Source organism: Tachyglossus aculeatus, chromosome 12, assembly GCF_015852505.1.
Source record: "Tachyglossus aculeatus isolate mTacAcu1 chromosome 12, mTacAcu1.pri, whole genome shotgun sequence".
In the NCBI taxonomy this organism is placed as follows: Eukaryota; Metazoa; Chordata; class Mammalia; order Monotremata; family Tachyglossidae; genus Tachyglossus; species Tachyglossus aculeatus.
Genome location: NC_052077.1, coordinates 33,969,959 through 33,985,260, shown reverse-complemented (window position 1 = coordinate 33,985,260; position 15,302 = coordinate 33,969,959). Strand labels below are relative to the sequence as shown.

At 45.8% G+C, this 15,302-nt stretch overlaps 1 protein-coding gene across 1 annotated transcript in view; it reads left to right on the top strand.

Annotated features, from left to right (window-relative positions):
* The first annotated feature begins 135 nt into the window (after positions 1-135).
* NEK1 (NIMA related kinase 1) overlaps positions 136-15,302 on the top strand; it is a 129,141-nt gene continuing 113,974 nt past the window's right edge. The window contains exon 1 of the mRNA XM_038754950.1: positions 136-223. The gene's annotated coding sequence lies outside the window, so the exon portion shown is untranslated. The remainder of the gene's footprint in view (positions 224-15,302) is intronic.

Below are 15,302 nucleotides of genomic sequence, written 5' to 3'. Positions count from 1 at the left end.
CCCTCTGATTGGCCGGGAGGAGGGCGGCCCCGGCCGGTGATTGGTGGAGCGCGGGAGGGCGGGCCCGCGCGCAGGCGCAGACGGGAGGCGCGGCGGGTCAACGGACGGCGCCCCGCCATCTTTTCCGGGGCGCGGTTGCTAGGGACGCCCTGCGGCCTTAGCAACCGCCGCCCGCGGAGCCCGTTTTTCCATCACCCGGGAAGCAGCTCCCATCGCCTCAAGGGTACGTTCAGCCCGCGGTGTCTGCGCTCCTCCATGGCCGGGAGGAGGGAGGGGTCTCTCTATGTTGCCAATTTGTACTTCCCAAGTGCCCTTATTATTATTATTATTATTATTATTATGGCATTTATTAAGCGCTTACTATGTGCAAAGCACTGTTCTAAGCGCTGGGGAGGATACAAGGTGATCAGGTTGTCCCACATGAGGCTCACAATCTTAATCCCCATTTTACAGGTGAGGTAACTGAGGTTCGGAGAAGTTAATCCATCAATCAATCGTATTTATTGAGCGCTGACTAGGTGCAGAGCACTGTACTAAGCGCTTGGGAAGTACAAATTGGCATCACATAGAGACAGTCCCTACCCAACAGTGGGCTCACAGTCTAAAAGGGGGAGTTAAGTGACTTGCCCAAGGTCACACAGCAGACCTGTGGCAGAGCCGGGATTCGAACCCATGACCTCTGACTCCAAAGCCCGGGCTCTTTCCAGTGAGCCACGCTGCTTCTAGACTGTGAGCCCACTGTTGGGTAGGGACCGTCTCTGTATGTTGCCAACTTGTAATAATAGTAATAATGATAGCATTTGTTAAGCGCTTACTATGTGCCAAGCACTGTTCTAAGCACTGGAGGGATGCAAGGTGATCAGGTTGTCCCACATGGGGCTTACAGTCTTAATAATGATAATAATGATGATGGCATTTTTTAAGCGCTTACTATGTGCCAAGCACTGTTCTAAGCGCTGGGGGGGAATACAAGGTGATCAGGTTGTCCCACGCGGGGCTCACAATCTTAATCCCCATTTTACAGGTGAGGTAACTGAGGTTCGGAGAAGTTAATCCATCAATCAATCGTATTTATTGAGCGCTTACTAGGTGCAGAGCACTGTACTAAGCGCTTGGGAAGTACAAATTGGCATCACATAGAGACAGTCCCTACCCAACAGTGGGCTCACAGTCTAAAAGGGGGAGTTAAGTGACTTGCCCAAGGTCACACAGCAGACCTGTGGCAGAGCCGGGATTCGAACCCATGACCTCTGACTCCAAAGCCCGGGCTCTTTCCAGTGAGCCACGCTGCTTCTAGACTGTGAGCCCACTGTTGGGTAGGGACCGTCTCTGTATGTTGCCAACTTGTAATAATAGTAATAATGATAGCATTTGTTAAGCGCTTACTATGTGCCAAGCACTGTTCTAAGCACTGGAGGGATGCAAGGTGATCAGCTTGTCCCACATGGGGCTTACAGTCTTAATAATGATAATAATGATGATGGCATTTTTTAAGCGCTTACTATGTGCCAAGCACTGTTCTAAGCGCTGGGGGGGAATACAAGGTGATCAGGTTGTCCCACGCGGGGCTCACAATCTTAATCCCCATTTTACAGGTGAGGTAACTGAGGTTCGGAGAAGTTAATCAATCAATCAATCGTATTTATTGAGCGCTTACTAGGTGCAGAGCACTGTACTAAGCGCTTGGGAAGTACAAATTGGCATCACATAGAGACAGTCCCTACCCAACAGTGGGCTCACAGTCTAAAAGGGGGAGTTAAGTGACTTGCCCAAGGTCACACAGCAGACATGTGGCAGAGCCGGGATTCGAACCCATGACCTCTGACTCCAAAGCCCGGGCTCTTTCCAGTGAGCCACGCTGCTTCTAGACTGTGAGCCCACTGTTGGGTAGGGACCGTCTCTATATGTTGCCAATTTGTAATAATAATAATAATGATAGTATTTGTTAAGCGCTTACTATGTGCAAAGCACTGTTCTAAACACTGGGGGGATGCAAGGTGATCAGGTTGTCCCACATGGGGCTTACAGTCTTAATAATGATAATAATAATGATGGCATTTGTTAAGCGCTTACTATGTGCAAAGCACTGTTCTAAGCGCTGTGGGGGGAATACAAGGTGATCAGGTTGTCCCACGCGGGGCTCACAATCTTAATCCCCATTTTACAGATGAGGTAACTGGGGTTCGGAGAAGTTAAGTGACTTGCCCAAGGTCACACAGCAGACATGTGGCAGAGCCGGGATTCGAACCCATGACCTCTGACTCCAAAGCCCGGGCTCTTTCCAGTGAGCCACGTTGCTTCTAGACTGTGAGCCCACTGTTGGGTAGGGACCGTCTCTATATGTTGCCAATTTGTAATAATAATAATAATGATAGTATTTGTTAAGCGCTTACTATGTGCAAAGCACTGTTCTAAGCACTGGGGGGATGCAAGGTGATCAGGTTGTCCCACATGGGGCTCACAGTCTTAATCCCCATTTTACAGTTGAGGTAGCCGAGGCTCAGAGAATCATTCAGTCAATCAATCAATCATATTTATTGAGCGCTTACTATGTGCAGAGCACTGTACTAAGCGCTTGGGAAGTACAAATTGGCAACATATAGAGACAGTCCCTACCCAACATTGGGCTCACAGTCTAAAAGGGGGAGACGGAGAAAAGAAAAAACCAAACATACTAACAAAATAAAATAAATAGAATAGATATGTGCAAGTAAAATAAATAAATAAATAGAGTAGTAAATATGTACAAGCATATATACATATATGCAGGTGCTGTGGGGAGGGGAAGGAGGTAAGATGGGGGGGACGGAGAGGGGGACGAGGGGGAGAGAAAGGAAGAGGCTCAGTCTGGGAAGGCCTCCTGGAGGAGGTGAGCTCTCAGCAGGGCCTTGAAGGGAGGAAGAGAGCTAGCTTGGCGGATGGGCAGAGGAAAGGAGAGCATTCCAGGCCCGGGGGATGACGTGGGCCGGGGGTCGATGGCGGGACGGGAGAGAACGAGGTACGGTGAGGAGATTAGCGGCGGAGGAGCGGAGGGTGCGGGCTGGGCTGGAGAAGGACAGAAGGGAGGTGAGGTAGGAGGGGGCGAGGGGATGGACAGCCTGGAAGCCCAGGGTGAGGAGTTTCTGCCTGATGCGCAGATTGATTGGTAGCCACTGGAGATTATTGAGGAGGGGAGTGATATGCCCAGAGCGTTTCTGGACAAAGATAATCCGGGCAGCAGCGTGAAGTATGGATTGAAGTGGAGAGAGACACGAGGATGGGACATCAGAGAGAAGGCTGATGCAGTAGTCCAGACGGGATAGGATGAGAGCTTGAACGAGCAGGGTAGCGGTATGGATGGAGAGGAAAGGGCGGATCTTGGCAATGTTGCGGAGCTGAGACCGGCAGGTTATGGTGACGGCTTGGATGTGAGGGGTGAATGAGAGAGCGGAGTCGAGGATGACACCAAGGTTGCGGGCTCGTGAGACGGGAAGGATGGTAGTGCCGTCAACAGAGATGGGAAAGTCAGGGAGAGGGCAAGGTTTGGGAGGGAAGACAAGGAGTTCAGTCTTCGACATGTTGAGCTTTAGGTGGCGGGCAGACATCCAGATGGAGATGTCCTGAAGGCAGGAGGAGATGCGAGCCTGGAGGGAGGGGGAGAGAGCAGGGGCAGAGATGGAGATCTGGGTGTCATCAGCGTAGAGATGATAGTTGAAGCCGTGGGAGCGAATGAGGTCACCAAGGGAGTGCGTGTAGATTGACAACAGAAGGGGACCAAGTACTGAACCTTGGGGAAACCCCCACAGTAAGAAGATGGGAGGGGGAGGAGGAGCCTGCAAAAGAGACTGAGAAAGAGCGATCGGAGAGATAAGAGGAGAACCAGGAGAGGACGGAGTCTGTGAAGCCAAGGTCAGATAGCGTGTTGAGGAGAAGGGGGTGGGCCACAGTGTCGAAGGCAGCTGAGAGGTCGAGGAGGATTAGGACAGAATATGAGCTGTTGGATTTGGCAAGCAGAGAAGTGAAGTGACTTGCCCGAGATCACACAGCTGACAATTGGCGGAGCCAAGATTTGAACCCATGACCTCTGACTCCAAAGTCCATACTCTTTCCACTGAGCCACGCTGCTTCTCTGCTTCCAAAGCGCTTAGTACAGTGCCCTTCCAAACTGTGAACCCACTGTTGGGTAGGGACCGTCTCTATATGTTGCCAGCTCGGACTTATATGTTGCCAATTCATACTTCCTAAGCGCTTAATACAGTGCCCTTCTAGACTGTGAGCCCACTGTTGGGTAGGGACCGTCTCTATATGTTGCCAACTTGTACTTCCCAAGTGCTTAGTACAGTGCCCTTCCAGACTGTGAGCCCACTGTTGGGTAGGGACCATCTCTATACGTTGCCAACTTGTACTTATATGTTGCCAATTTGTACCTCCCAAGTGTTCAGTACAGTGCCCTTCTAGACTGTGAGCCCACTGTTGGGTAGGGACCGTCTCTATATGTTGCCAATTTGGACTTCCCAAGCGCTTAGTACAGTGCCCTTCTAGACTGTGAGCCCACTGTTGGGTAGGGACTGTCTCTATATGTTGCCAATTTGTACCTCCCAAGCGCTTAGTACAGTGCCCTTCTAGACTGTGAGCCCACTGTTGGGTAGGGACAGAAGCAGCGAAGAGAAGCAGCGTGGCTCAGTGGAAAGAGCCCGGGCTTTGGAGTCAGAGGTCATGGGTTCAAATCCCAGCTCCGCCAATTGTCAGCTGGGTGACTTTGGGCAAGTCACTTCACTTCTCTGGGCCTCAGTTACCTCGTCTGTAAAATGGGGATTAAGACTGTGAGCCCCCCGTGGGACAACCTGATCACCTTGTAATCTCCCCAGCGCTTAGAACAGTGCTTTGCACATAGTAAGCGCTTAATAAATGCCATCATTATTATTATTAGGGACCATCTCTATATGTTGCCAATTTGGGCCTCCCAAGTGCCTAGTACAGTGCCCTTCTGGACTGTGAGCCCACTGTTGGGTAGGGACCGTCTCTATATGTTGCCAATTTGGACTTCCCAAGCGCTTAGTACAGTGCCCTTCTAGACTGGGAGCCCACTGTTGGGTAGGGACCGTCTCTATACGTTGCCAATTTGGACTTCCCAAGCGCTTAGTACAGTGCCCTTCTAGACTGTGAGACCACTACTGAGCCCCCTCCTCCCTCTCCTCCTCCTCCTCCCCCTTCCCATCCCCCTGATTAGCTCAGGTATCTCTCCGGCACTTAGTACGCTGCTTGGTACATAGTAAGTGCTTAACTAATACCATCTTTAAAAAGAAAAAGGCCACTTGCAGATGGGTTTCTGGGCAAACTCGCTAGGGATCAATCAATCAATCAATCGTATTTCTTGAGAGCTTACTCTGTGCAGAGCACTGTACTAAGCGCTTAATCAGTTGACGAGACTCAAAGGGACTGAGAGGGAGAGGAGGGAGGTAAGAGGAGAAGCGGCGGGTTCTCCGTGACTTCTGCTGTCCTGCTTCCCATGTTTGTACATATTTGTTACTCTATTTATTATTTATTTTACCTGTACATATCTATTCTATTTATTTTATTTTGTTAGTATGTTTGGTTTTGTTCTCTGTCTCCCCCTTCTAGACTGTGAGCCCACTGTTGGGTAGGGACTGTCTCTAAATGTTGCCAATTTGTACTTCCCAAGCGCTTAGTACAGTGCTCTGCACACAGTAAGCGCTCAATAAATATGATTGATGATAATGATGACCGTCTCTGTATGTTGCCAACTTGTACTTCCCATGCGCTTAGTACAGTGCTCTGCACACAGTAAGCGCTCAATAAATACGATTGATGATGATGATGATGATGTTCCCATTTGTCAGGGGGGCTCAGTCTTAAGTATTTATTGAGCGCTTACCGTGTGCGGAGCACTGTACGAAGTGTTGGAAGAGTGCCGTACAACAATATTACTCTATTTATTTTATTTGCACATAATATGTGCATGATATGTTAATATCATGTTAATATGGTTGATATTAATGTTCATATCAGTGTGCATAATGTGTTAATATTATGTTAATATTGTTAATATTAATGTTAATATTATTAAGATGTAACACTATATGTAACAATATTACTCTATTTTATTTGCACATAATGTGTGCATAATATGTTAATATCATGCTAATATTAATATTAATGCGCATAATGTGTTAATATTATGTTAATATTGTTAATATTAATGTTAATATTGTTAATATGCAACAATATTACTCTATTTTATTTGCGCATATGTGCACAATGTGTTAATATTATGTCAACATTGTTAATATTAATGTTAATGTGCATGGTATGTTAATATTATGTTAGTATTGTTAATATTAATGTTAATACTGTTAATATGTTTTGTTTTGTTGTCTGTCTCCCCCTTCTAGACTGTCCGCTGTTGGGTAGGGGCCGTCTCTATATGTTGACAGTCACCTAAAAGCATCAAACAGCAGCTCCTGCTATAAAAATCCAATCGACCACTCCTATTTACTGAGTGCTTCTTGTGTGCAGGGCACTGTACTAAGCGCTTCGGGGAGTACAGAATAGGAAGGTCGGTAGCCGCATTCCCTGCCCACAAGAGGCATGTCTTAGGGTCAGAATGAAATGAATTTAGTTTGAGGCCGCACACCCTCTTAATCAGAAACGGAATTAATTTTGGAGGTGTCTCCGACTGCGGTGTTAGTTGAGAACAGCACAAGCAACACGTCCCCCGCTGAACTGTGGCTCACAAGTTTAGCTCCACAAAAAGAAGGGACAGTCACCCGGGAGCTGAATTTAGGAGACGGCGAGACTCGTTTTTACTAAAATTGCTACCAGGCAAGTGGAAAGTCGATCTATTTTAAAACGGGACGGGGCTGTGTCACCGCTTACTTGACCCGGAACTAGGAATTCTTTCACGGAAAGCTTCCAGCATTTTCTCGGGAAAAGCACCACAGACTTCTTGAACGGTGAATAAGGAAGGGTGATGCAACCCAAGGGAGAAACTCTAAATTAATTAAAGGGAATCGGTAGTAAATTCTTTTGTAGGGGAGAGGTGGAAATGGAAAGAACCACTGAAACCCCAATACAAAGCCTAATTCATTCATTCATTCATTCAATTGTATTTATTTGTAGGGGAGAGGTGGAAATGGAAGAACCACTGAAACCCCAATACAAAGCCTAATTCATTCATTCATTCAATTGTATTTATTGAGCACTTACTGTGTGCAAGGCACTGTACTAAGCAAGCCTAATTCATTCATTCATTCATTCAATTGTATTTATTTGTAGGGGAGAGGTGGAAATGGAAGAACCACTGAAACCCCAATACAAAGCCTAATTCATTCATTCATTCATTCAATTGTATTTATTGAGCACTTACTGTGTGCAAGGCACTGTACTAAGCGGTTGGGAAGTACAAATCGGCAACATATAGGGACGGTCCCTACCCAACAGTGGGCTCACAGTCTAGAAGAGGGAGACAGACAACAGAACAACACATGTAGACAGGTGTCAAAATCAGCAGAACAATAACACTAATCACAATGATGAGAGTATTTTTTTAATGGGCTAATGGTAACAGAGCCCGCTGTTGGGTAGGGACCGTCTCTCTATGTTGCCTAACTTGAACTTCCCAAGCGCTTAGTACAGTGCTCTGCACACAGTAAGCGCTCAATAAATACGAATGAATGAGTGAACGGAGAAGCAGCGTGGCTCAGCGGAAAGAGCACGGGAGTCAGGGGCTATGGGTTCAAATCCCGGCTCCGCCAACTGTCAGCTGTGTGACTTTGGGCAGGTCACTTCACTTCTCTGGGCCTCAGTTCCCTCATCTGTCAAATGGGGATTAAAACTGTGAGCCCCCCCACATGGGACAACCTGATTTATTTTATTTGTACATATTTATTCTATTTATTTTATTTTGTTTTGTTGTCTGTCTCTCCCTTCTAGACTGTGAGCCCACTGTTGGGTAGGGACCGTCTCTAGATGTTGCCAACTTGGACTTCCCAAGCGCTTAGTCCAGTGCTCTGCACACAGTAAGCGCTCAATAAATACGATTGAATGAATGAATGAATGAATGAATGAATGAATGAATGAAGGTGCCGTGTGAGGCCGCAGTGTCAGGGCTCGTCCACCAGGTGGCGCAAACTCCAGAGTCCTTCCTTCATTCATTCATTCAACCGTATTTATTGAGCGCTTACTGTGTGCAGAGCATTCATTCATTCGTTCGTATTTATTGAGCGCTTACTGTGTGCAGAGCACTGGACTAAGCGCTCGGGAAGCACAAGTTGGCAACATCTAGAGATCCCATTGCTAAGTAATAATAATAGTAGTAATGATGGCATTTGTTAAGCGCTTACTATGGGTGAAGCACTGTTCTAAGCTCTGGGGAGGATACAGGGTGATCAGGCTGTCCCACTTGGGGCTCACAGTCTTCATCCCCATTTTACAGATGAGTGCTTTAGGGCTGAGTGGGGGGTGAATACCAAATGTCCAAAGGTCCCAGAAGGGAGATGGAGCCGGGAAAAAGAGGCCTTAATTGGGGAAGGCCTCTTGGAGGAGGCATGGAGGAGATACTGCGGGAAGCAGCATGGCCTAGTGGATAGAGCACGGGCCTGGGATTCAGAAGATAATAATAATAATAATAATGGCATTTATTAAGTGCTTACTGTGTGCAAAGCACTGTTCTAGATCATTGGTTCTAATCCCAGCTCCACCCGTTGTCTACTTTATGACCTTGGGTAAGTCACTTCACTTCTCTGGGCCTCAGTTACCTCATCTGTAAAATGGGGATTGAGACCGTGAACCCCATGTGAGGCAGGGACCGCGTCCAACCCGATTTGCTCATCTCAACCACAGCGTTTAGTACAGTGCCTGGCACATGGTAAGTGCTTAACAAATAACATAATTATTAATTGTTATTATGTGGCTTCAATAATACTCTGAAGGTGGGAAGTGTGATGGTCTGGCATATATGGAGGGAGAAGGAGTTCCAAGCTAAGGGGAAGACGTGGAAGCAGCAGTAGAAAAGCAGTGTGGCTTAGTGGCAAGAGCCCGGGCTTGGGAGTTAAAGGACCTGGGTTCTAATCCTGCCCCTGCCACTTGTCTGCTGTGTGACCTTGGGCAAGCCACTTAACTTCTCTGTGCCTCAACTACCTCATCTGGAAAATGGGGATTAAGACCGCGAGCCCCACGTGGGGCAACCTGATGACCTTGTATCTACCCCAGCGCTTAGAGCAGTGCTTGGCACATAGTAAGCTCTTAACAAATGCCGTAATTATTATTATTATTATGTGGAAAAGGGAACGATGGTGAGACATGAGATCAGAGTCCAGTGAGCAAGCTGCCACTTGAGGAGAGAAACGTATGGGCTGGGCTGTAGTAGATCAGTGAGGTGAAGTAGGATGGGGCAAGCTGAGTGCTTTAAAACCGACAGAAAAGAGTTTTTGTTTTATGAGGAGGTGGATGGGCAACCACCGGCGGTTCTGGAGGAGTGGGGAGACATATTCTGAATGCTTTTTCAGGATCTGGTAATTGAATATTTAAAGAGACGAATCAAGAGCAGTGCCAAGTTTACAGTCTTGTGAGAGAGGGAGGAGAGTGGTCTTGTTTCCAGTGAAAAGAAAGACACGGGGAGGTCAGGGAAGATAACGAGTTCAGTTTGGAGCATGTTTAGTTTGAGGTGTCCGAGGGACATCCAGCCAGAGATGTCCCGAAGGCAGGAGGAAATGTGAGATTGCCGGGAAGGAATGAGGTCAAGACTGGAAATGTTGAATGGGGAATAATAATAATAATAATAATAATAATAATAGGCATTTATTAAGCGCTTATTATGTGCAAAGCACTGTTCTAAGCACTGGGGAAGATATAGGGTGATCAGGTTGTCCCACGTGGGGCTCACAGTCTTAATCCCCGTTCTACAGATGAGGTAACTGAGGCCCAGAGAAGTTAAGTGACTTGCCCAAGATCACACAGCAGACATGTGGCGGAGTCGGGATCCGAACCCATGACCCCTGACTCCAAAGCCCGGGCTCCTTCCACTGAGCCACGCTGCTTCTCATCTGCATAGAGTCCTGGGAGTCGAGGGAGAACGGAAGGGGGACCGGGACCCCCCGCCATCAGAGGGTGGGAGGCAGAGGAGGAGCGGTCAGAGAGATCATCATCAATCGTATTTATTGAGCGCTTACTATGTGCAGAGCACTGTACTAAGCGCTTGGGAAGTACAAATTGGCAACATATAGAGACAGTCCCTACCCAACAGTGGGCTCACAGTCTAAAAAGGAGAACCAAGAGGGGTCAGCGTCAGTGACGCCGAGGATGGAAAGGGGTGGTCTACAGTGTCGAAGGCAGCTGAGAGGTCTAGGAGGATGAGATCATTACATGATTGGTTATTTGAGGGAAACCCCAAGGGCATTAGGTGTTAATCATGGCAGCCCTCACATGAGCCCCTTCCTTCCTCTCCCCCTCTCCATCCCCCCCGTCTTACCTCTTTCCCTTCCCCACAGCACCTGTATATATGTATATATGGTTGTACATATTTATTACTCTATTTATTTATTTATTTTACTTGTACATATCTATCCTATTTATTTTATTTTGTTAGTGTGTTTGGTTTTGTTCTCTGTCTCCCCCTTTTAGACTGGGAGCCCACTGTTGGGTAGGGACTGTCTTTATATGTTGCCAGTTTGGACTTCCCAATGCTTAGTACAGTGCTCTGCACATAGTAAGCGCTCAATAAATACGATTGATGATGATGATGATTATGATGATGATGAGTCCTCCAAACACCTGCGGTCAGTGGTGAATGTAGCACACTGGGGTGGAGAAGACCACTGGCCTGGCAGCAAGCTAGAAGGTCGGTGAGTAGGTTGGCTTTAGAGGACTGAAGTGTGTTGGCAGGGTTGTGGTAGGAGAGCACTGAGATAAGGGAGGAGGAGGAGGAGGAGGAGGCGAGAGGATTGAGCGTTTTAAAGCCAACGGGAAGCAGTTTGCGTTCAAGGAGGATGGGCAACCATGGGAGGTTCCTTATAAGGGGGCAGGAGGGTGAATGTGGACTGAACACTTGTGGAAAAATGGTCCAGGCGGCAGATTGAAGTAGGGACTGGAGAGGGGAGACAGGAGGTTAACAAGACCACAAGATGGTAGTTTCTCCTACGTCCCCTAGTTTTCGTTCTATCTAAATGATCATCACCATCAGTCGTATTTATTGAGCGCTTACTGTGTGCAGAGCACTGGACTAAGCGCTTGGGAAGTCCAAGTTGGCAACATAGAGAGTACATATTTATTACTCTATTTATTTATTTATTTATTTTACTTGTACATTTCTATCCTATTTATTTTATTTTGCTGGCATGTTTGGTTTTGTTCTCTGTCTCCCCCTTTTAGACTGTGAGCCCACTGTTGGGTAAGGACTGTCTCTATGTGTTGACCTGGGCAAATGATTGATTTCCCTGTGCCTTAGTTTCCCCATCTATACCCGTTCTCCCTCCTTCTTGGCCATTATTATTAGTATTATTATTGGACTGTGAGTATCAAATGGGATGGGGACTGCGTCCGATCTGATTCTTTATTCATCCTCTGAACAGTAAGCTTGTTGTGGGCAGGGAATGTGTCTATTGTTACATTGTATTCTCCCAAGCACTCAGTACAGTGTTCTTCACACAGTAAGCACTCACATGATTGAATGAATCCTCATGCTTGACGCATCAACTGCTTAACAGTTAGCAGTTAACACGTAACCACTGCTTAGAGAAGCAGTGTGGGTCAGTGGAAAGAGCCCAGGCTTTGGAGTCAGAGGTCATAGGTTCAAACCCCAGCTCTGCCAATTGTCAGCTGTGTGACTTTGGGCAAGTCACTTCACTTCTCTGGGCCTCAGTTACCTCATCTGTAAAATGGGGATTGACTTTTATTTAATTTATTTGTACATATCTATTCTATTTATTTTGTTAGTATGTTTGGTTTTGTTCTCTGTCTCCCCCTTTTAGACTGTGAGCCCACTGGTGGGTAGGGACTGTCTCTGTATGTTGCCAATTTGTACTTCCCAAGCGCTTAGTACAGTGCTCTGCACATAGTAAGCGCTCAATAAATACGATTGATGATGATGATGATGATGACTGTGAGCCCTCTGAGGGACAACCTGATCACCTTGTAACCTCCCCAGCGCTTAGAACAGTGCTTTGCACATACTAAGTGCTTAATAAATGCTATCATTATTATTATTATTAACAATTATTATTATATCTAGACCGTAGTCTCCCTGTGGGCAGGGAACGGGCCTACCACCTTTGTTTTATTATACTTGGAGAGGCAGCTTGGCTTAATGGAAAGAGCCGGGCTTGGAAGTAGAGGTCGTGGGTTCTAATCCTGACTCCGCCATTTGTCGGCTGTGGGACTTTGGGCAAGTCACTTCACTTCTCTGGGCCTCAGTTCCCTCATCTGAAAAATGGGGATTAAGATTGTGAGCCCCGTGTGGGACAACCTGATTACCTCCTTCCCTTCCCCACAGCACCTGTATATATGTATATGTGTTTGCATGTATCTATTACTCTATTTTACTTGTACATCATCATCATCATCAATCGTATTTATTGAGCGCTTACTATGTGCAGAGCACTGTACTAAGCGCTTGGGAAGTACAAATTGGCAACACATAGAGACAGCCCCTACCCAACAGTGGGCTCACAGTCTAAAAGGGGGAGACAGAGAACAAAACCAAACATACCAACAAAATAAAATAAATAGGATAGATATGTACAAGTAAAATAAATAAATAAATAGAGTAATAAATATGTACAACCATATATACATATATACAGGTGCTGTGGGGAAGGGAAGGAGGTAAGATGGGGGGATGGAGAGGGGGACGAGGGGGAGAGGAAGGAAGGGGCTCAGTCTGGGAAGGCCTCCTGGAGGAGGTGAGCTCTCAATATTTATTCTATTTATTTTATTTTGTTAATATGTTTTGTTCTCTGTCTCCCCCTCCTAGACTGTGAGCCCACTGTTGGGTAGGGACCGTCTCTATACGTTGCCAACTTGTACTTCCCAAGCGCTTAGTACGGTGCTCTGCACACAGTAAGCGCTCAATAAATACGATTGATTGATTGATTGCATCTACCTCAGTACTTAGAACGGTGCTTGGCACGCCGTAAGTGCTTAACAAGTACCATAATAATAATAATTTTTATTAATACGTTCCCAGGTGCTTAGTGCAGTGTTCTTCACATGGTAAGTGTTCAGTACGTACAGCTCTCTGGGTCTCTAACCTGTAAGATGGTTGTGGGCAGGGAATGTCACTGTTTATTGTTGTATTGTACTTTCCCAAGCGCTTGGTACAGTGTTCTGCATCCAGGAAGCGCTCAGAAAATACGACTGAATGGACGGGTGGATGGATTTTTCACCTGGCCACCAGCTCCATCCTCTTCTCCCCCTTCCCCCTCGTGCTGTCGCTTCTCTTACCTTTCCTCCTAATCTGAGAAGCGGCATGGCTTAGTGGAAAGAGCCCGGGCTTGGGAGTCAGCGGTCATGGGTTCGAATGCCGGCTCTGCCATTTGTCAGCTGCGTTGGGCAAGTCATTTCACTTCTCTGGTCCTCAGTTTCCTCCTCTGTAAAATGGGAATGAAGACGGGGAGCCCCACGGGGGACAACCTGATGACCTTGTATCTCCCCTAGCACTTAGAACAGTGCTTGGCCCAGAGTAAGTGTTTAACAAATACCATCATTATTATTATTAGCCTTCTAGACTGTGAACCCATTGTTGGGTAGGGACTGTCTCTATATGTTGCAGATTTGTACTTCCCAAGCGCTTAGTACAGTGCTCTGCGCACAGTGAATGCTCAATAAGTACAATTGAATGAATGAATTGTTACTACTATTAATCCTGGCTCCGCCACTTATCGGCTTTGGGCAAGTCACTTAACTTCTGTGCCTCAGTTATCTCAACTGTAAAATCTTATTCAATAAATACGATTGAATGAATGTGCGTTTAGCTTTAATTCTGTTTGTTCTGACGACTGGCCACCCGTCTCCATGTTTGGTTTTGTTGCCTGCCTCCCCGTTCTACACTGGGAGCCCGTTGTTGGATAGGGACCGTCTCTATCTGGTGCCAAGCGCTTAGTCCAGTGCCCTGCACGCAGTAAGCGCTCAATGAATACGATCGAATGAAGGAATGGATACATGCCATTTAAAAAAAAAATACCACCGTGATTGTGGTGGTTATTACTGTTTAACCCGGCCCCGTGAAGGGACTCAAACTGTCTAGACTGTGAGCCCGCTGTTGGGTAGGGGCCGTCTCTAGATGTGGCCAACATGTACTTCCCAAGCGCTTAGTACAGTGCTCTGCACACAGTAGGCGCCCATTAAATACATATTTATTTACATATACATATACATATTTATTACTCTATATTTATTTTACTTGTACATATCTATTAAATACATATTTATTTACATATACATGTACATATTTATTACTCCATTTATTTATTTATTTATTTTACTTGTACATATCTATTCTATTTATTTTATTTTGTTAGTATGTTTGGTTTCGTTCTCCGTCTCCCCCTTTTAGACTGTGAGCCCACTGTTGGGCAGGGACTGTCTCTAGATGTTGCCAATTTGTACTTCCCAAGCGCTTAGTACAGTGCTCTGCACACAGCAAGCGCTCATTAAATACATGTTTATTTACATATACACGTACATATTTATTACTCTATTTATTTATTTTACTTGTACATATCTATTCTATTTATTTTATTTTGTTAGTATGTTTGGTTTTGTTCTCCGTCTCCCCCTTTTAGACTGTGAGCCCACTGTTGGGTAGGGACTGTCTCTAGATGTTGCCAACTTGTACTTCCCAAGCGCTTAGTACAGTGCTCTGCACACAGTAAGCACTCATTAAATACATAGTTATTTACATATACATGTACATATTTATTACTCTATTTATTTTACTTGTACATATCTATTAAATACATATTTATTTACATATACATGTAAATATTTATTACTCTATTTATTTATTTTACTTGTCCATATCTATTCTATTTATTTTATTTTGTTAGTATGTTTGGTTTTGGTCTCCGTCACCCCCTTTTAGACTGTGAGCCCACTGTTGGGCAGGGACTGTCTCTAGATGTTGCCAATTTGTACTTCCCAAGCGCTTAGTACAGTGCTCTGCACACAGCAAGCGCTCATTAAATACATGTTTATTTACATATACACGTACATATTTATTACTCTATTTATTTATTTTACTTGTACATATCTATTCTATTTATTTTATTTTGTTAGTAGGTTTGGTTTTGTTCTCCGTCTCCCCCTTT